Source organism: Mytilus californianus, unplaced genomic scaffold (assembly GCF_021869535.1).
Source record: "Mytilus californianus isolate M0D057914Y unplaced genomic scaffold, xbMytCali1.0.p SCAF_2, whole genome shotgun sequence".
NCBI classification, from domain to species: domain Eukaryota; kingdom Metazoa; phylum Mollusca; class Bivalvia; order Mytilida; family Mytilidae; genus Mytilus; species Mytilus californianus.
The window spans coordinates 48,609,578-48,636,533 of record NW_026262668.1 but is presented as its reverse complement, the minus strand read 5'-3'; positions in this window follow the sequence as shown (position 1 = coordinate 48,636,533).

The window sequence follows — 26,956 nt, the reverse complement described above, 5'->3', positions numbered from 1 at the left end:
AATACTTAAGTAGCAATCTTCATAAAACACAATAAATATGACTTTAGTAGCAATCTTCATCAAACACAATACATATGACTTACCATAAATACTTAAGCAATCTTCATACAACACAAAACCTACCATAAATACTATAGCGATCTTCATAAAAAACAATACATATGACCTACCATAAATACTTAAGCAATCTTCATAAAAAACAATACATATGACCTACCATAAATACTATAGCAATCCTCATAAAACACAATACATGTGACCTACCATCAATACTTAAGTAGCAATCTTCATAAAACACAATACATGTGACCTACCATCAACACTTAAGCAATCTTTATACAACACAAAACCTACCATAAATACTATAGCGATCTTCATAAAAAACCATACATATGACCTACCATAAATACTTAAGCAATCTTCATAAAACACAATTCATATGACCTACCATGAATACTTAAGTAGCAATCTTCATAAAACACAATACATATGACTTTAGTAGCAATCTTCATCAAACACAATACATATGACTTACCATAAATACTTAAGGAATCTTCATACAACACAAAACCTACCATAAATTCTTAAGCAATCTTTATAAAACACAAAACATATAACCTACCATCAATGCTTAAGCAATCTTAATAAAACACAATATGATTCATATGACCTACCATGAATACTTAAGTAGCAATCTTCATAAAACACAATAAATATGACTTTAGTAGCAATCTTCATCAAACACAATACATATGACTTACCATAAATACTTAAGCAATCTTCATACAACACAAAACCTACCATAAATACTATAGCGATCTTCATAAAAAACAATACATATGACCTACCATAAATACTTAAGCAATCTTCATAAAAAACAATACATATGACCTACCATAAATACTATAGCAATCCTCATAAAACACAATACATGTGACCTACCATCAATACTTAAGTAGCAATCTTCATAAAACACAATACATGTGACCTACCATCAACACTTAAGCAATCTTTATACAACACAAAACCTACCATAAATACTATAGCGATCTTCATAAAAAACCATACATATGACCTACCATAAATACTTAAGCAATCTTCATAAAACACAATTCATATGACCTACCATGAATACTTAAGTAGCAATCTTCATAAAACACAATACATATGACTTTAGTAGCAATCTTCATCAAACACAATACATATGACTTACCATAAATACTTAAGGAATCTTCATACAACACAAAACCTACCATAAATTCTTAAGCAATCTTTATAAAACACAAAACATATAACCTACCATCAATGCTTAAGCAATCTTAATAAAACACAATATGATTCATATGACCTACCATGAATACTTAAGTAGCAATCTTCATAAAACACAATAAATATGACTTTAGTAGCAATCTTCATCAAACACAATACATATGACTTACCATAAATACTTAAGCAATCTTCATACAACACAAAACCTACCATAAATACTATAGCGATCTTCATAAAAAACAATACATATGACCTACCATAAATACTTAAGCAATCTTCATAAAACACAACTCATATGACCTACCATGAATACTTAAGTAGCAATCTTCATAAAACACAATACATATGACTTTAGGAGCAATCTTCATCAAACACAATACATATGACTTACCATAAATACTTAAGGAATCTTCATACAACACAAAACCTACCATAAATTCTTAAGGAATCTTCATAAAAGACAATGCATATGACCTACCATAAAAAGTTAAGCAATCTTCATAAAACACAATACATATTACCTACCATAAATACTGAAGTAGCAATCTTCATAGAACACAATACATGTGACCTACCATCAATACTTAAGCAATCTTTATAAAACACAATACATATGACCTACCAGAAATACTTAAGCAATCTTCATAACAGGGATGGGGTAATTGAAAATATAATGGTAATTAAGTGTAATGCAATCTTCATAAAAGACAATACATATGACCTACAATAAATACTTAAGCAATCTTCAAAAAACACAATTCATATGACCTACCATGAATACTTATGCAATCTTCATAAAACACAAGACCTACCATAAATACCACAGCAATCTTCAAAAAAGACAAAACATATGACCTACCATAAATACTTCAGCAATCTTCATAAAAAACATGACCTACCATAAATACTTAAGCAATCTTCATAAAACACAATTCATTAGACTTTAGTAGCAATCTTCATCAAACACAATACATATGACTTACCATAAATACTTAAGCAATCTTCATAAAACACAATTCATATGACCTACCATGAATACTTAAGAAGCAATCTTCATAAAACACAATACATATGACTTTAGTAGCAATCTTCATCAAACACAATACATATGACTTACCATAAATACTTAAGCAATCTTCATACAACACAAAACTTACCATAAATACTATAGCGATCTTCATAAAACACAATACATGTGACCTACCATCAATACTTCAGTAGCAATCTTCATAAAACACAATACATGTGACCTACCATCAACACTTAAGCAATCTTTATAAAACACAAATCATATGAACTACCTTTAATACTTATTTGATCTTCAAAAAACACAAGACCTACCATTAATACCATAGCAATTTTCATAAAAAACAATACATATGACCTACCATAAATACTATAGCAATCCTCATAAAACACAATACATGTGACCTACCATCAATACTTAAGTAGCAATCTTCATAAAACACAATACATGTGACCTACCATCAACACTTAAGCAATCTTTATAAAACACAAATCATATGACCTACCTTTAATACTTATTTGATCTTCAAAAAACACAAGACCTACCATTAATACCATAGCAACTTTCATAAAAAAACAATACAAATGACTTACAATAAATACTTGAGCAATCATCATAAAACACAAAACATATAACCTACCATCAATGCTTAAGCAATCTTAATAAAACACAATATGATTCATATGACCTACCATGAATACTTAAGTAGCAATCTTCATAAAACACAATAAATATGACTTTAGTAGCAATCTTCATCAAACACAATACATATGACTTACCATAAATACTTAAGCAATCTTCATACAACACAAAACCTACCATAAATACTATAGCGATCTTCATAAAAAACAATACATATGACCTACCATAAATACTTAAGCAATCTTCATAAAAAACAATACATATGACCTACCATAAATACTATAGCAATCCTCATAAAACACAATACATGTGACCTACCATCAATACTTAAGTAGCAATCTTCATAAAACACAATACATGTGACCTACCATCAACACTTAAGCAATCTTTATACAACACAAAACCTACCATAAATACTATAGCGATCTTCATAAAAAACCATACATATGACCTACCATAAATACTTAAGCAATCTTCATAAAACACAATTCATATGACCTACCATGAATACTTAAGTAGCAATCTTCATAAAACACAATACATATGACTTTAGTAGCAATCTTCATCAAACACAATACATATGACTTACCATAAATACTTAAGGAATCTTCATACAACACAAAACCTACCATAAATTCTTAAGCAATCTTTATAAAACACAAAACATATAACCTACCATCAATGCTTAAGCAATCTTAATAAAACACAATATGATTCATATGACCTACCATGAATACTTAAGTAGCAATCTTCATAAAACACAATAAATATGACTTTAGTAGCAATCTTCATCAAACACAATACATATGACTTACCATAAATACTTAAGCAATCTTCATACAACACAAAACCTACCATAAATACTATAGCGATCTTCATAAAAAACAATACATATGACCTACCATAAATACTTAAGCAATCTTCATAAAACACAACTCATATGACCTACCATGAATACTTAAGTAGCAATCTTCATAAAACACAATACATATGACTTTAGTAGCAATCTTCATCAAACACAATACATATGACTTACCATAAATACTTAAGGAATCTTCATACAACACAAAACCTACCATAAATTCTTAAGGAATCTTCATAAAAGACAATACATATGACCTACCATAAAAAGTTAAGCAATCTTCATAAAACACAATACATATTACCTACCATAAATACTGAAGTAGCAATCTTCATAGAACACAATACATGTGACCTACCATCAATACTTAAGCAATCTTTATAAAACACAATACATATGACCTACCAGAAATACTTAAGCAATCTTCATAACAGGGATGGGGTAATTGAAAATATAATGGTAATTAAGTGTAATGCAATCTTCATAAAAGACAATACATATGACCTACAATAAATACTTAAGCAATCTTCAAAAAACACAATTCATATGACCTACCATGAATACTTATGCAATCTTCATAAAACACAAGACCTACCATAAATACCACAGCAATCTTCAAAAAAGACAAAACATATGACCTACCATAAATACTTCAGCAATCTTCATAAAAAACATGACCTACCATAAATACTTAAGCAATCTTCATAAAACACAATTCATTAGACTTTAGTAGCAATCTTCATCAAACACAATACATATGACTTACCATAAATACTTAAGCAATCTTCATAAAACACAATTCATATGACCTACCATGAATACTTAAGAAGCAATCTTCATAAAACACAATACATATGACTTTAGTAGCAATCTTCATCAAACACAATACATATGACTTACCATAAATACTTAAGCAATCTTCATACAACACAAAACCTACCATAAATACTATAGCGATCTTCATAAAACACAATACATGTGACCTACCATCAATACTTCAGTAGCAATCTTCATAAAACACAATACATGTGACCTACCATCAACACTTAAGCAATCTTTATAAAACACAAATCATATGAACTACCTTTAATACTTATTTGATCTTCAAAAAACACAAGACCTACCATTAATACCATAGCAATTTTCATAAAAAACAATACATATGACCTACCATAAATACTATAGCAATCCTCATAAAACACAATACATGTGACCTACCATCAATACTTAAGTAGCAATCTTCATAAAACACAATACATGTGACCTACCATCAACACTTAAGCAATCTTTATAAAACACAAATCATATGACCTACCTTTAATACTTATTTGATCTTCAAAAAACACAAGACCTACCATTAATACCATAGCAACTTTCATAAAAAAACAATACAAATGACTTACAATAAATACTTGAGCAATCATCATAAAACACAAAACATATAACCTACCATCAATGCTTAAGCAATCTTAATAAAACACAATATGATTCATATGACCTACCATGAATACTTAAGTAGCAATCTTCATAAAACACAATAAATATGACTTTAGTAGCAATCTTCATCAAACACAATACATATGACTTACCATAAATACTTAAGCAATCTTCATACAACACAAAACCTACCATAAATACTATAGCGATCTTCATAAAAAACAATACATATGACCTACCATAAATACTTAAGCAATCTTCATAAAAAACAATACATATGACCTACCATAAATACTATAGCAATCCTCATAAAACACAATACATGTGACCTACCATCAATACTTAAGTAGCAATCTTCATAAAACACAATACATGTGACCTACCATCAACACTTAAGCAATCTTTATACAACACAAAACCTACCATAAATACTATAGCGATCTTCATAAAAAACCATACATATGACCTACCATAAATACTAAAGCAATCTTCATAAAACACAATTCATATGACCTACCATGAATACTTAAGTAGCAATCTTCATAAAACACAATACATATGACTTTAGTAGCAATCTTCATCAAACACAATACATATGACTTACCATAAATACTTAAGGAATCTTCATACAACACAAAACCTACCATAAATTCTTAAGCAATCTTTATAAAACACAAAACATATAACCTACCATCAATGCTTAAGCAATCTTAATAAAACACAATATGATTCATATGACCTACCATGAATACTTAAGTAGCAATCTTCATAAAACACAATAAATATGACTTTAGTAGCAATCTTCATCAAACACAATACATATGACTTACCATAAATACTTAAGCAATCTTCATACAACACAAAACCTACCATAAATACTATAGCGATCTTCATAAAAAACAATACATATGACCTACCATAAATACTTAAGCAATCTTCATAAAACACAACTCATATGACCTACCATGAATACTTAAGTAGCAATCTTCATAAAACACAATACATATGACTTTAGTAGCAATCTTCATCAAACACAATACATATGACTTACCATAAATACTTAAGGAATCTTCATACAACACAAAACCTACCATAAATTCTTAAGGAATCTTCATAAAAGACAATACATATGACCTACCATAAAAAGTTAAGCAATCTTCATAAAACATAATACATATTACCTACCATAAATACTGAAGTAGCAATCTTCATAGAACACAATACATGTGACCTACCATCAATACTTAAGCAATCTTTATAAAACACAATACATATGACCTACCAGAAATACTTAAGCAATCTTCATAACAGGGATGGGGTAATTGAAAATATAATGGTAATTAAGTGTAATGCAATCTTCATAAAAGACAATACATATGACCTACAATAAATACTTAAGCAATCTTCAAAAAACACAATTCATATGACCTACCATGAATACTTATGCAATCTTCATAAAACACAAGACCTACCATAAATACCACAGCAATCTTCAAAAAAGACAAAACATATGACCTACCATAAATACTTCAGCAATCTTCATAAAAAACATGACCTACCATAAATACTTAAGCAATCTTCATAAAACACAATTCATTAGACTTTAGTAGCAATCTTCATCAAACACAATACATATGACTCACCATAAATACTTAAGCAATCTTCATAAAACACAATTCATATGACCTACCATGAATACTTAAGAAGCAATCTTCATAAAACACAATACATATGACTTTAGTAGCAATCTTCATCAAACACAATACATATGACTTACCATAAATACTTAAGCAATCTTCATACAACACAAAACCTACCATAAATACTATAGCGATCTTCATAAAACACAATACATGTGACCTACCATCAATACTTCAGTAGCAATCTTCATAAAACACAATACATGTGACCTACCATCAACACTTAAGCAATCTTTATAAAACACAAATCATATGAACTACCTTTAATACTTATTTGATCTTCAAAAAACACAAGACCTACCATTAATACCATAGCAATTTTCATAAAAAACAATACATATGACCTACCATAAATACTATAGCAATCCTCATAAAACACAATACATGTGACCTACCATCAATACTTAAGTAGCAATCTTCATAAAACACAATACATGTGACCTACCATCAACACTTAAGCAATCTTTATAAAACACAAATCATATGACCTACCTTTAATACTTATTTGATCTTCAAAAAACACAAGACCTACCATTAATACCATAGCAACTTTCATAAAAAAACAATACAAATGACTTACAATAAATACTTGAGCAATCATCATAAAACACAAAACATATAACCTACCATCAATGCTTAAGCAATCTTAATAAAACACAATATGATTCATATGACCTACCATGAATACTTAAGTAGCAATCTTCATAAAACACAATAAATATGACTTTAGTAGCAATCTTCATCAAACACAATACATATGACTTACCATAAATACTTAAGCAATCTTCATACAACACAAAACCTACCATAAATACTATAGCGATCTTCATAAAAAACAATACATATGACCTACCATAAATACTTAAGCAATCTTCATAAAAAACAATACATATGACCTACCATAAATACTATAGCAATCCTCATAAAACACAATACATGTGACCTACCATCAATACTTAAGTAGCAATCTTCATAAAACACAATACATGTGACCTACCATCAACACTTAAGCAATCTTTATACAACACAAAACCTACCATAAATACTATAGCGATCTTCATAAAAAACCATACATATGACCTACCATAAATACTTAAGCAATCTTCATAAAACACAATTCATATGACCTACCATGAATACTTAAGTAGCAATCTTCATAAAACACAATACATATGACTTTAGTAGCAATCTTCATCAAACACAATACATATGACTTACCATAAATACTTAAGGAATCTTCATACAACACAAAACCTACCATAAATTCTTAAGCAATCTTTATAAAACACAAAACATATAACCTACCATCAATGCTTAAGCAATCTTAATAAAACACAATATGATTCATATGACCTACCATGAATACTTAAGTAGCAATCTTCATAAAACACAATAAATATGACTTTAGTAGCAATCTTCATCAAACACAATACATATGACTTACCATAAATACTTAAGCAATCTTCATACAACACAAAACCTACCATAAATACTATAGCGATCTTCATAAAAAACAATACATATGACCTACCATAAATACTTAAGCAATCTTCATAAAACACAACTCATATGACCTACCATGAATACTTAAGTAGCAATCTTCATAAAACACAATACATATGACTTTAGTAGCAATCTTCATCAAACACAATACATATGACTTACCATAAATACTTAAGGAATCTTCATACAACACAAAACCTACCATAAATTCTTAAGGAATCTTCATAAAAGACAATACATATGACCTACCATAAAAAGTTAAGCAATCTTCATAAAACACAATACATATTACCTACCATAAATACTGAAGTAGCAATCTTCATAGAACACAATACATGTGACCTACCATCAATACTTAAGCAATCTTTATAAAACACAATACATATGACCTACCAGAAATACTTAAGCAATCTTCATAACAGGGATGGGGTAATTGAAAATATAATGGTAATTAAGTGTAATGCAATCTTCATAAAAGACAATACATATGACCTACAATAAATACTTAAGCAATCTTCAAAAAACACAATTCATATGACCTACCATGAATACTTATGCAATCTTCATAAAACACAAGACCTACCATAAATACCACAGCAATCTTCAAAAAAGACAAAACATATGACCTACCATAAATACTTCAGCAATCTTCATAAAAAACATGACCTACCATAAATACTTAAGCAATCTTCATAAAACACAATTCATTAGACTTTAGTAGCAATCTTCATCAAACACAATACATATGACTTACCATAAATACTTAAGAAATCTTCATAAAACACAATTCATATGACCTACCATGAATACTTAAGAAGCAATCTTCATAAAACACAATACATATGACTTTAGTAGCAATCTACATCAAACACAATACATATGACTTACCATAAATACTTAAGCAATCTTCATACAACACAAAACCTACCATAAATACTATAGCGATCTTCATAAAACACAATACATGTGACCTACCATCAATACTTCAGTAGCAATCTTCATAAAACACAATACATGTGACCTACCATCAACACTTAAGCAATCTTTATAAAACACAAATCATATGAACTACCTTTAATACTTATTTGATCTTCAAAAAACACAAGACCTACCATTAATACCATAGCAATTTTCATAAAAAACAATACATATGACCTACCATAAATACTATAGCAATCCTCATAAAACACAATACATGTGACCTACCATCAATACTTAAGTAGCAATCTTCATAAAACACAATACATGTGACCTACCATCAACACTTAAGCAATCTTTATAAAACACAAATCATATGACCTACCTTTAATACTTATTTGATCTTCAAAAAACACAAGACCTACCATTAATACCATAGCAACTTTCATAAAAAAACAATACAAATGACTTACAATAAATACTTGAGCAATCATCATAAAACACAAAACATATAACCTACCATCAATGCTTAAGCAATCTTAATAAAACACAATATGATTCATATGACCTACCATGAATACTTAAGTAGCAATCTTCATAAAACACAATAAATATGACTTTAGTAGCAATCTTCATCAAACACAATACATATGACTTACCATAAATACTTAAGCAATCTTCATACAACACAAAACCTACCATAAATACTATAGCGATCTTCATAAAAAACAATACATATGACCTACCATAAATACTTAAGCAATCTTCATAAAAAACAATACATATGACCTACCATAAATACTATAGCAATCCTCATAAAACACAATACATGTGACCTACCATCAATACTTAAGTAGCAATCTTCATAAAACACAATACATGTGACCTACCATCAACACTTAAGCAATCTTTATACAACACAAAACCTACCATAAATACTATAGCGATCTTCATAAAACACCATACATAGGACCTACCATAAATACTTAAGCAATCTTCATAAAACACAATTCATATGACCTACCATGAATACTTAAGTAGCAATCTTCATAAAACACAATACATATGACTTTAGTAGCAATCTTCATCAAACACAATACATATGACTTACCATAAATACTTAAGGAATCTTCATACAACACAAAACCTACCATAAATTCTTAAGCAATCTTTATAAAACACAAAACATATAACCTACCATCAATGCTTAAGCAATCTTAATAAAACACAATATGATTCATATGACCTACCATGAATACTTAAGTAGCAATCTTCATAAAACACAATAAATATGACTTTAGTAGCAATCTTCATCAAACACAATACATATGACTTACCATAAATACTTAAGCAATCTTCATACAACACAAAACCTACCATAAATACTATAGCGATCTTCATAAAAAACAATACATATGACCTACCATAAATACTTAAGCAATCTTCATAAAACACAACTCATATGACCTACCATGAATACTTAAGTAGCAATCTTCATAAAACACAATACATATGACTTTAGTAGCAATCTTCATCAAACACAATACATATGACTTACCATAAATACTTAAGGAATCTTCATACAACACAAAACCTACCATAAATTCTTAAGGAATCTTCATAAAAGACAATACATATGACCTACCATAAAAAGTTAAGCAATCTTCATAAAACACAATACATATTACCTACCATAAATACTGAAGTAGCAATCTTCATAGAACACAATACATGTGACCTACCATCAATACTTAAGCAATCTTTATAAAACACAATACATATGACCTACCAGAAATACTTAAGCAATCTTCATAACAGGGATGGGGTAATTGAAAATATAATGGTAATTAAGTGTAATGCAATCTTCATAAAAGACAATACATATGACCTACAATAAATACTTAAGCAATCTTCAAAAAACACAATTCATATGACCTACCATGAATACTTATGCAATCTTCATAAAACACAAGACCTACCATAAATACCACAGCAATCTTCAAAAAAGACAAAACATATGACCTACCATAAATACTTCAGCAATCTTCATAAAAAACATGACCTACCATAAATACTTAAGCAATCTTCATAAAACACAATTCATTAGACTTTAGTAGCAATCTTCATCAAACACAATACATATGACTTACCATAAATACTTAAGCAATCTTCATAAAACACAATTCATATGACCTACCATGAATACTTAAGAAGCAATCTTCATAAAACACAATACATATGACTTTAGTAGCAATCTTCATCAAACACAATACATATGACTTACCATAAATACTTAAGCAATCTTCATACAACACAAAACCTACCATAAATACTATAGCGATCTTCATAAAACACAATACATGTGACCTACCATCAATACTTCAGTAGCAATCTTCATAAAACACAATACATGTGACCTACCATCAACACTTAAGCAATCTTTATAAAACACAAATCATATGAACTACCTTTAATACTTATTTGATCTTCAAAAAACACAAGACCTACCATTAATACCATAGCAATTTTCATAAAAAACAATACATATGACCTACCATAAATACTATAGCAATCCTCATAAAACACAATACATGTGACCTACCATCAATACTTAAGTAGCAATCTTCATAAAACACAATACATGTGACCTACCATCAACACTTAAGCAATCTTTATAAAACACAAATCATATGACCTACCTTTAATACTTATTTGATCTTCAAAAAACACAAGACCTACCATTAATACCATAGCAACTTTCATAAAAAAACAATACAAATGACTTACAATAAATACTTGAGCAATCATCATAAAACACAAAACATATAACCTACCATCAATGCTTAAGCAATCTTAATAAAACACAATATGATTCATATGACCTACCATGAATACTTAAGTAGCAATCTTCATAAAACACAATAAATATGACTTTAGTAGCAATCTTCATCAAACACAATACATATGACTTACCATAAATACTTAAGCAATCTTCATACAACACAAAACCTACCATAAATACTATAGCGATCTTCATAAAAAACAATACATATGACCTACCATAAATACTTAAGCAATCTTCATAAAAAACAATACATATGACCTACCATAAATACTATAGCAATCCTCATAAAACACAATATATGTGACCTACCATCAATACTTAAGTAGCAATCTTCATAAAACACAATACATGTGACCTACCATCAACACTTAAGCAATCTTTATACAACACAAAACCTACCATAAATACTATAGCGATCTTCATAAAAAACCATACATATGACCTACCATAAATACTTAAGCAATCTTCATAAAACACAATTCATATGACCTACCATGAATACTTAAGTAGCAATCTTCATAAAACACAATACATATGACTTTAGTAGCAATCTTCATCAAACACAATACATATGACTTACCATAAATACTTAAGGAATCTTCATACAACACAAAACCTACCATAAATTCTTAAGCAATCTTTATAAAACACAAAACATATAACCTACCATCAATGCTTAAGCAATCTTAATAAAACACAATATGATTCATATGACCTACCATGAATACTTAAGTAGCAATCTTCATAAAACACAATAAATATGACTTTAGTAGCAATCTTCATCAAACACAATACATATGACTTACCATAAATACTTAAGCAATCTTCATACAACACAAAACCTACCATAAATACTATAGCGATCTTCATAAAAAACAATACATATGACCTACCATAAATACTTAAGCAATCTTCATAAAACACAACTCATATGACCTACCATGAATACTTAAGTAGCAATCTTCATAAAACACAATACATATGACTTTAGTAGCAATCTTCATCAAACACAATACATATGACTTACCATAAATACTTAAGGAATCTTCATACAACACAAAACCTACCATAAATTCTTAAGGAATCTTCATAAAAGACAATACATATGACCTACCATAAAAAGTTAAGCAATCTTCATAAAACACAATACATATTACCTACCATAAATACTGAAGTAGCAATCTTCATAGAACACAATACATGTGACCTACCATCAATACTTAAGCAATCTTTATAAAACACAATACATATGACCTACCAGAAATACTTAAGCAATCTTCATAACAGGGATGGGGTAATTGAAAATATAATGGTAATTAAGTGTAATGCAATCTTCATAAAAGACAATACATATGACCTACAATAAATACTTAAGCAATCTTCAAAAAACACAATTCATATGACCTACCATGAATACTTATGCAATCTTCATAAAACACAAGACCTACCATAAATACCACAGCAATCTTCAAAAAAGACAAAACATATGACCTACCATAAATACTTCAGCAATCTTCATAAAAAACATGACCTACCATAAATACTTAAGCAATCTTCATAAAACACAATTCATTAGACTTTAGTAGCAATCTTCATCAAACACAATACATATGACTTACCATAAATACTTAAGCAATCTTCATAAAACACAATTCATATGACCTACCATGAATACTTAAGAAGCAATCTTCATAAAACACAATACATATGACTTTAGTAGCAATCTTCATCAAACACAATACATATGACTTACCATAAATACTTAAGCAATCTTCATACAACACAAAACCTACCATAAATACTATAGCGATCTTCATAAAACACAATACATGTGACCTACCATCAATACTTCAGTAGCAATCTTCATAAAACACAATACATGTGACCTACCATCAACACTTAAGCAATCTTTATAAAACACAAATCATATGAACTACCTTTAATACTTATTTGATCTTCAAAAAACACAAGACCTACCATTAATACCATAGCAATTTTCATAAAAAACAATACATATGACCTACCATAAATACTATAGCAATCCTCATAAAACACAATACATGTGACCTACCATCAATACTTAAGTAGCAATCTTCATAAAACACAATACATGTGACCTACCATCAACACTTAAGCAATCTTTATAAAACACAAATCATATGACCTACCTTTAATACTTATTTGATCTTCAAAAAACACAAGACCTACCATTAATACCATAGCAACTTTCATAAAAAAACAATACAAATGACTTACAATAAATACTTGAGCAATCATCATAAAACACAAAACATATAACCTACCATCAATGCTTAAGCAATCTTAATAAAACACAATATGATTCATATGACCTACCATGAATACTTAAGTAGCAATCTTCATAAAACACAATAAATATGACTTTAGTAGCAATCTTCATCAAACACAATACATATGACTTACCATAAATACTTAAGCAATCTTCATACAACACAAAACCTACCATAAATACTATAGCGATCTTCATAAAAAACAATACATATGACCTACCATAAATACTTAAGCAATCTTCATAAAACACAACTCATATGACCTACCATGAATACTTAAGTAGCAATCTTCATAAAACACAATACATATGACTTTAGTAGCAATCTTCATCAAACACAATACATATGACTTACCATAAATACTTAAGGAATCTTCATACAACACAAAACCTACCATAAATTCTTAAGGAATCTTCATAAAAGACAATACATATGACCTACCATAAAAAGTTAAGCAATCTTCATAAAACACAATACATATTACCTACCATAAATACTGAAGTAGCAATCTTCATAGAACACAATACATGTGACCTACCATCAATACTTAAGCAATCTTTATAAAACACAATACATATGACCTACCAGAAATACTTAAGCAATCTTCATAACAGGGATGGGGTAATTGAAAATATAATGGTAATTAAGTGTAATGCAATCTTCATAAAAGACAATACATATGACCTACAATAAATACTTAAGCAATCTTCAAAAAACACAATTCATATGACCTACCATGAATACTTATGCAATCTTCATAAAACTCAAGACCTACCATAAATACCACAGCAATCTTCAAAAAAGACAAAACATATGACCTACCATAAATACTTCAGCAATCTTCATAAAAAACATGACCTACCATAAATACTTAAGCAATCTTCATAAAACACAATTCATTAGACTTTAGTAGCAATCTTCATCAAACACAATACATATGACTTACCATAAATACTTAAGCAATCTTCATAAAACACAATTCATATGACCTACCATGAATACTTAAGAAGCAATCTTCATAAAACACAATACATATGACTTTAGTAGCAATCTTCATCAAACACAATACATATGACTTACCATAAATACTTAAGCAATCTTCATACAACACAAAACCTACCATAAATACTATAGCGATCTTCATAAAACACAATACATGTGACCTACCATCAATACTTCAGTAGCAATCTTCATAAAACACAATACATGTGACCTACCATCAACACTTAAGCAATCTTTATAAAACACAAATCATATGAACTACCTTTAATACTTATTTGATCTTCAAAAAACACAAGACCTACCATTAATACCATAGCAATTTTCATAAAAAACAATACATATGACCTACCATAAATACTATAGCAATCCTCATAAAACACAATACATGTGACCTACCATCAATACTTAAGTAGCAATCTTCATAAAACACAATACATGTGACCTACCATCAACACTTAAGCAATCTTTATAAAACACAAATCATATGACCTACCTTTAATACTTATTTGATCTTCAAAAAACACAAGACCTACCATTAATACCATAGCAACTTTCATAAAAAAACAATACAAATGACTTACAATAAATACTTGAGCAATCATCATAAAACACAAAACATATAACCTACCATCAATGCTTAAGCAATCTTAATAAAACACAATATGATTCATATGACCTACCATGAATACTTAAGTAGCAATCTTCATAAAACACAATAAATATGACTTTAGTAGCAATCTTCATCAAACACAATACATATGACTTACCATAAATACTTAAGCAATCTTCATACAACACAAAACCTACCATAAATACTATAGCGATCTTCATAAAAAACAATACATATGACCTACCATAAATACTTAAGCAATCTTCATAAAAAACAATACATATGACCTACCATAAATACTATAGCAATCCTCATAAAACACAATATATGTGACCTACCATCAATACTTAAGTAGCAATCTTCATAAAACACAATACATGTGACCTACCATCAACACTTAAGCAATCTTTATACAACACAAAACCTACCATAAATACTATAGCGATCTTCATAAAAAACCATACATATGACCTACCATAAATACTTAAGCAATCTTCATAAAACACAATTCATATGACCTACCATGAATACTTAAGTAGCAATCTTCATAAAACACAATACATATGACTTTAGTAGCAATCTTCATCAAACACAATACATATGACTTACCATAAATACTTAAGGAATCTTCATACAACACAAAACCTACCATAAATTCTTAAGCAATCTTTATAAAACACAAAACATATAACCTACCATCAATGCTTAAGCAATCTTAATAAAACACAATATGATTCATATGACCTACCATGAATACTTAAGTAGCAATCTTCATAAAACACAATAAATATGACTTTAGTAGCAATCTTCATCAAACACAATACATATGACTTACCATAAATACTTAAGCAATCTTCATACAACACAAAACCTACCATAAATACTATAGCGATCTTCATAAAAAACAATACATATGACCTACCATAAATACTTAAGCAATCTTCATAAAACACAACTCATATGACCTACCATGAATACTTAAGTAGCAATCTTCATAAAACACAATACATATGACTTTAGTAGCAATCTTCATCAAACACAATACATATGACTTACCATAAATACTTAAGGAATCTTCATACAACACAAAACCTACCATAAATTCTTAAGGAATCTTCATAAAAGACAATACATATGACCTACCATAAAAAGTTAAGCAATCTTCATAAAACACAATACATATTACCTACCATAAATACTGAAGTAGCAATCTTCATAGAACACAATACATGTGACCTACCATCAATACTTAAGCAATCTTTATAAAACACAATACATATGACCTACCAGAAATACTTAAGCAATCTTCATAACAGGGATGGGGTAATTGAAAATATAATGGTAATTAAGTGTAATGCAATCTTCATAAAAGACAATACATATGACCTACAATAAATACTTAAGCAATCTTCAAAAAACACAATTCATATGACCTACCATGAATACTTATGCAATCTTCATAAAACACAAGACCTACCATAAATACCACAGCAATCTTCAAAAAAGACAAAACATATGACCTACCATAAATACTTCAGCAATCTTCATAAAAAACATGACCTACCATAAATACTTAAGCAATCTTCATAAAACACAATTCATTAGACTTTAGTAGCAATCTTCATCAAACACAATACATATGACTTACCATAAATACTTAAGCAATCTTCATAAAACACAATTCATATGACCTACCATGAATACTTAAGAAGCAATCTTCATAAAACACAATACATATGACTTTAGTAGCAATCTTCATCAAACACAATACATATGACTTACCATAAATACTTAAGCAATCTTCATACAACACAAAACCTACCATAAATACTATAGCGATCTTCATAAAACACAATACATGTGACCTACCATCAATACTTCAGTAGCAATCTTCATAAAACACAATACATGTGACCTACCATCAACACTTAAGCAATCTTTATAAAACACAAATCATATGAACTACCTTTAATACTTATTTGATCTTCAAAAAACACAAGACCTACCATTAATACCATAGCAATTTTCATAAAAAACAATACATATGACCTACCATAAATACTATAGCAATCCTCATAAAACACAATACATGTGACCTACCATCAATACTTAAGTAGCAATCTTCATAAAACACAATACATGTGACCTACCATCAACACTTAAGCAATCTTTATAAAACACAAATCATATGACCTACCTTTAATACTTATTTGATCTTCAAAAAACACAAGACCTACCATTAATACCATAGCAACTTTCATAAAAAAACAATACAAATGACTTACAATAAATACTTGAGCAATCATCATAAAACACAAAACATATAACCTACCATCAATGCTTAAGCAATCTTAATAAAACACAATATGATTCATATGACCTACCATGAATACTTAAGTAGCAATCTTCATAAAACACAATAAATATGACTTTAGTAGCAATCTTCATCAAACACAATACATATGACTTACCATAAATACTTAAGCAATCTTCATACAACACAAAACCTACCATAAATACTATAGCGATCTTCATAAAAAACAATACATATGACCTACCATAAATACTTAAGCAATCTTCATAAAACACAACTCATATGACCTACCATGAATACTTAAGTAGCAATCTTCATAAAACACAATACATATGACTTTAGTAGCAATCTTCATCAAACACAATACATATGACTTACCATAAATACTTAAGGAATCTTCATACAACACAAAACCTACCATAAATTCTTAAGGAATCTTCATAAAAGACAATACATATGACCTACCATAAAAAGTTAAGCAATCTTCATAAAACACAATACATATTACCTACCATAAATACTGAAGTAGCAATCTTCATAGAACACAATACATGTGACCTACCATCAATACTTAAGCAATCTTTATAAAACACAATACATATGACCTACCAGAAATACTTAAGCAATCTTCATAACAGGGATGGGGTAATTGAAAATATAATGGTAATTAAGTGTAATGCAATCTTCATAAAAGACAATACATATGACCTACAATAAATACTTAAGCAATCTTCAAAAAACACAATTCATATGACCTACCATGAATACTTATGCAATCTTCATAAAACACAAGACCTACCATAAATACCACAGCAATCTTCAAAAAAGACAAAACATATGACCTACCATAAATACTTCAGCAATCTTCATAAAAAACATGACCTACCATAAATACTTAAGCAATCTTCATAAAACACAATTCATTAGACTTTAGTAGCAATCTTCATCAAACACAATACATATGACTTACCATAAATACTTAAGCAATCTTCATAAAACACAATTCATATGACCTACCATGAATACTTAAGAAGCAATCTTCATAAAACACAATACATATGACTTTAGTAGCAATCTTCATCAAACACAATACATATGACTTACCATAAATACTTAAGCAATCTTCATACAACACAAAACTTACCATAAATACTATAGCGATCTTCATAAAACACAATACATGTGACCTACCATCAATACTTCAGTAGCAATCTTCATAAAACACAATACATGTGACCTACCATCAACACTTAAGCAATCTTTATAAAACACAAATCATATGAACTACCTTTAATACTTATTTGATCTTCAAAAAACACAAGACCTACCATTAATACCATAGCAATTTTCATAAAAAACAATACATATGACCTACCATAAATACTATAGCAATCCTCATAAAACACAATACATGTGACCTACCATCAATACTTAAGTAGCAATCTTCATAAAACACAATACATGTGACCTACCATCAACACTTAAGCAATCTTTATAAAACACAAATCATATGACCTACCTTTAATACTTATTTGATCTTCAAAAAACACAAGACCTACCATTAATACCATAGCAACTTTCATAAAAAAACAATACAAATGACTTACAATAAATACTTGAGCAATCATCATAAAACACAAAACATATAACCTACCATCAATGCTTAAGCAATCTTAATAAAACACAATATGATTCATATGACCTACCATGAATACTTAAGTAGCAATCTTCATAAAACACAATAAATATGACTTTAGTAGCAATCTTCATCAAACACAATACATATGACTTACCATAAATACTTAAGCAATCTTCATACAACACAAAACCTACCATAAATACTATAGCGATCTTCATAAAAAACAATACATATGACCTACCATAAATACTTAAGCAATCTTCATAAAAAACAATACATATGACCTACCATAAATACTATAGCAATCCTCATAAAACACAATACATGTGACCTACCATCAATACTTAAGTAGCAATCTTCATAAAACACAATACATGTGACCTACCATCAACACTTAAGCAATCTTTATACAACACAAAACCTACCATAAATACTATAGCGATCTTCATAAAAAACCATACATATGACCTACCATAAATACTTAAGCAATCTTCATAAAACACAATTCATATGACCTACCATGAATACTTAAGTAGCAATCTTCATAAAACACAATACATATGACTTTAGTAGCAATCTTCATCAAACACAATACATATGACTTACCATAAATACTTAAGGAATCTTCATACAACACAAAACCTACCATAAATTCTTAAGCAATCTTTATAAAACACAAAACATATAACCTACCATCAATGCTTAAGCAATCTTAATAAAACACAATATGATTCATATGACCTACCATGAATACTTAAGTAGCAATCTTCATAAAACACAATAAATATGACTTTAGTAGCAATCTTCATCAAACACAATACATATGACTTACCATAAATACTTAAGCAATCTTCATACAACACAAAACCTACCATAAATACTATAGCGATCTTCATAAAAAACAATACATATGACCTACCATAAATACTTAAGCAATCTTCATAAAACACAACTCATATGACCTACCATGAATACTTAAGTAGCAATCTTCATAAAACACAATACATATGACTTTAGTAGCAATCTTCATCAAACACAATACATATGACTTACCATAAATACTTAAGGAATCTTCATACAACACAAAACCTACCATAAATTCTTAAGGAATCTTCATAAAAGACAATACATATGACCTACCATAAAAAGTTAAGCAATCTTCATAAAACACAATACATATTACCTACCATAAATACTGTAGTAGCAATCTTCATAGAACACAATACATGTGACCTACCATCAATACTTAAGCAATCTTTATAAAACACAATACATATGACCTACCAGAAATACTTAAGCAATCTTCATAACAGGGATGGGGTAATTGAAAATATAATGGTAATTAAGTGTAATGCAATCTTCATAAAAGACAATACATATGACCTACAATAAATACTTAAGCAATCTTCAAAAAACACAATTCATATGACCTACCATGAATACTTATGCAATCTTCATAAAACACAAGACCTACCATAAATACCACAGCAATCTTCAAAAAAGACAAAACATATGACCTACCATAAATACTTCAGCAATCTTCATAAAAAACATGACCTACCATAAATACTTAAGCAATCTTCATAAAACACAATTCATTAGACTTTAGTAGCAATCTTCATCAAACACAATACATATGACTTACCATAAATACTTAAGCAATCTTCATAAAACACAATTCATATGACCTACCATGAATACTTAAGAAGCAATCTTCATAAAACACAATACATATGACTTTAGTAGCAATCTTCATCAAACACAATACATATGACTTACCATAAATACTTAAGCAATCTTCATACAACACAAAACCTACCATAAATACTATAGCGATCTTCATAAAACACAATACATGTGACCTACCATCAATACTTCAGTAGCAATCTTCATAAAACACAATACATGTGACCTACCATCAACACTTAAGCAATCTTTATAAAACACAAATCATATGAACTACCTTTAATACTTATTTGATCTTCAAAAAACACAAGACCTACCATTAATACCATAGCAATTTTCATAAAAAACAATACATATGACCTACCATAAATACTATAGCAATCCTCATAAAACACAATACATGTGACCTACCATCAATACTTAAGTAGCAATCTTCATAAAACACAATACATGTGACCTACCATCAACACTTAAGCAATCTTTATAAAACACAAATCATATGACCTACCTTTAATACTTATTTGATCTTCAAAAAACACAAGACCTACCATTAATACCATAGCAACTTTCATAAAAAAACAATACAAATGACTTACAATAAATACTTGAGCAATCATCATAAAACACAAAACATATAACCTACCATCAATGCTTAAGCAATCTTAATAAAACACAATATGATTCATATGACCTACCATGAATACTTAAGTAGCAATCTTCATAAAACACAATAAATATGACTTTAGTAGCAATCTTCATCAAACACAATACATATGACTTACCATAAATACTTAAGCAATCTTCATACAACACAAAACCTACCATAAATACTATAGCGATCTTCATAAAAAACAATACATATGACCTACCATAAATACTTAAGCAATCTTCATAAAACACAACTCATATGACCTACCATGAATACTTAAGTAGCAATCTTCATAAAACACAATACATATGACTTTAGTAGCAATCTTCATCAAACACAATACATATGACTTACCATAAATACTTAAGGAATCTTCATACAACACAAAACCTACCATAAATTCTTAAGGAATCTTCATAAAAGACAATACATATGACCTACCATAAAAAGTTAAGCAATCTTCATAAAACACAATACATATTACCTACCATAAATACTGAAGTAGCAATCTTCATAGAACACAATACATGTGACCTACCATCAATACTTAAGCAATCTTTATAAAACACAATACATATGACCTACCAGAAATACTTAAGCAATCTTCATAACAGGGATGGGGTAATTGAAAATATAATGGTAATTAAGTGTAATGCAATCTTCATAAAAGACAATACATATGACCTACAATAAATACTTAAGCAATCTTCAAAAAACACAATTCATATGACCTACCATGAATACTTATGCAATCTTCATAAAACACAAGACCTACCATAAATACCACAGCAATCTTCAAAAAAGACAAAACATATGACCTACCATAAATACTTCAGCAATCTTCATAAAAAACATGACCTACCATAAATACTTAAGCAATCTTCATAAAACACAATTCATTAGACTTTAGTAGCAATCTTCATCAAACACAATACATATGACTTACCATAAATACTTAAGCAATCTTCATAAAACACAATTCATATGACCTACCATGAATACTTAAGAAGCAATCTTCATAAAACACAATACATATGACTTTAGTAGCAATCTTCATCAAACACAATACATATGACTTACCATAAATACTTAAGCAATCTTCATACAACACAAAACTTACCATAAATACTATAGCGATCTTCATAAAACACAATACATGTGACCTACCATCAATACTTCAGTAGCAATCTTCATAAAACACAATACATGTGACCTACCATCAACACTTAAGCAATCTTTATAAAACACAAATCATATGAACTACCTTTAATACTTATTTGATCTTCAAAAAACACAAGACCTACCATTAATACCATAGCAATTTTCATAAAAAACAATACATATGACCTACCATAAATACTATAGCAATCCTCATAAAACACAATACATGTGACCTACCATCAATACTTAAGTAGCAATCTTCATAAAACACAATACATGTGACCTACCATCAACACTTAAGCAATCTTTATAAAACACAAATCATATGACCTACCTTTAATACTTATTTGATCTTCAAAAAACACAAGACCTACCATTAATACCATAGCAACTTTCATAAAAAAACAATACAAATGACTTACAATAAATACTTGAGCAATCATCATAAAACACAAAACATATAACCTACCATCAATGCTTAAGCAATCTTAATAAAACACAATATGATTCATATGACCTACCATGAATACTTAAGTAGCAATCTTCATAAAACACAATAAATATGACTTTAGTAGCAATCTTCATCAAACACAATACATATGACTTACCATAAATACTTAAGCAATCTTCATACAACACAAAACCTACCATAAATACTATAGCGATCTTCATAAAAAACAATACATATGACCTACCATAAATACTTAAGCAATCTTCATAAAAAACAATACATATGACCTACCATAAATACTATAGCAATCCTCATAAAACACAATACATGTGACCTACCATCAATACTTAAGTAGCAATCTTCATAAAACACAATACATGTGACCTACCATCAACACTTAAGCAATCTTTATACAACACAAAACCTACCATAAATACTATAGCGATCTTCATAAAAAACCATACATATGACCTACCATAAATACTTAAGCAATCTTCATAAAACACAATTCATATGACCTACCATGAATACTTAAGTAGCAATCTTCATAAAACACAATACATATGACTTTAGTAGCAATCTTCATCAAACACAATACATATGACTTACCATAAATACTTAAGGAATCTTCATACAACACAAAACCTACCATAAATTCTTAAGCAATCTTTATAAAACACAAAACATATAACCTACCATCAATGCTTAAGCAATCTTAATAAAACACAATATGATTCATATGACCTACCATGAATACTTAAGTAGCAATCTTCATAAAACACAATAAATATGACTTTAGTAGCAATCTTCATCAAACACAATACATATGACTTACCATAAATACTTAAGCAATCTTCATACAACACAAAACCTACCATAAATACTATAGCGATCTTCATAAAAAACAATACATATGACCTACCATAAATACTTAAGCAATCTTCATAAAACACAACTCATATGACCTACCATGAATACTTAAGTAGCAATCTTCATAAAACACAATACATATGACTTTAGTAGCAATCTTCATCAAACACAATACATATGACTTACCATAAATACTTAAGGAATCTTCATACAACACAAAACCTACCATAAATTCTTAAGGAATCTTCATAAAAGACAATACATATGACCTACCATAAAAAGTTAAGCAATCTTCATAAAACACAATACATATTACCTACCATAAATACTGAAGTAGCAATCTTCATAGAACACAATACATGTGACCTACCATCAATACTTAAGCAATCTTTATAAAACACAATACATATGACCTACCAGAAATACTTAAGCAATCTTCATAACAGGGATGGGGTAATTGAAAATATAATGGTAATTAAGTGTAATGCAATCTTCATAAAAGACAATACATATGACCTACAATAAATACTTAAGCAATCTTCAAAAAACACAATTCATATGACCTACCATGAATACTTATGCAATCTTCATAAAACACAAGACCTACCATAAATACCACAGCAATCTTCAAAAAAGACAAAACATATGACCTACCATAAATACTTCAGCAATCTTCATAAAAAACATGACCTACCATAAATACTTAAGCAATCTTCATAAAACACAATTCATTAGACTTTAGTAGCAATCTTCATCAAACACAATACATATGACTTACCATAAATACTTAAGCAATCTTCATAAAACACAATTCATATGACCTACCATGAATACTTAAGAAGCAATCTTCATAAAACACAATACATATGACTTTAGTAGCAATCTTCATCAAACACAATACATATGACTTACCATAAATACTTAAGCAATCTTCATACAACACAAAACCTACCATAAATACTATAGCGATCTTCATAAAACACAATACATGTGACCTACCATCAATACTTCAGTAGCAATCTTCATAAAACACAATACATGTGACCTACCATCAACACTTAAGCAATCTTTATAAAACACAAATCATATGAACTACCTTTAATACTTATTTGATCTTCAAAAAACACAAGACCTACCATTAATACCATAGCAATTTTCATAAAAAACAATACATATGACCTACCATAAATACTATAGCAATCCTCATAAAACACAATACATGTGACCTACCATCAATACTTAAGTAGCAATCTTCATAAAACACAATACATGTGACCTACCATCAACACTTAAGCAATCTTTATAAAACACAAATCATATGACCTACCTTTAATACTTATTTGATCTTCAAAAAACACAAGACCTACCATTAATACCATAGCAACTTTCATAAAAAAACAATACAAATGACTTACAATAAATACTTGAGCAATCATCATAAAACACAAAACATATAACCTACCATCAATGCTTAAGCAATCTTAATAAAACACAATATGATTCATATGACCTACCATGAATACTTAAGTAGCAATCTTCATAAAACACAATAAATATGACTTTAGTAGCAATCTTCATCAAACACAATACATATGACTTACCATAAATACTTAAGCAATCTTCATACAACACAAAACCTACCATAAATACTATAGCGATCTTCATAAAAAACAATACATATGACCTACCATAAATACTTAAGCAATCTTCATAAAACACAACTCATATGACCTACCATGAATACTTAAGTAGCAATCTTCATAAAACACAATACATATGACTTTAGTAGCAATCTTCATCAAACACAATACATATGACTTACCATAAATACTTAAGGAATCTTCATACAACACAAAACCTACCATAAATTCTTAAGGAATCTTCATAAAAGACAATACATATGACCTACCATAAAAAGTTAAGCAATCTTCATAAAACACAATACATATTACCTACCATAAATACTGAAGTAGCAATCTTCATAGAACACAATACATGTGACCTACCATCAATACTTAAGCAATCTTTATAAAACACAATACATATGACCTACCAGAAATAC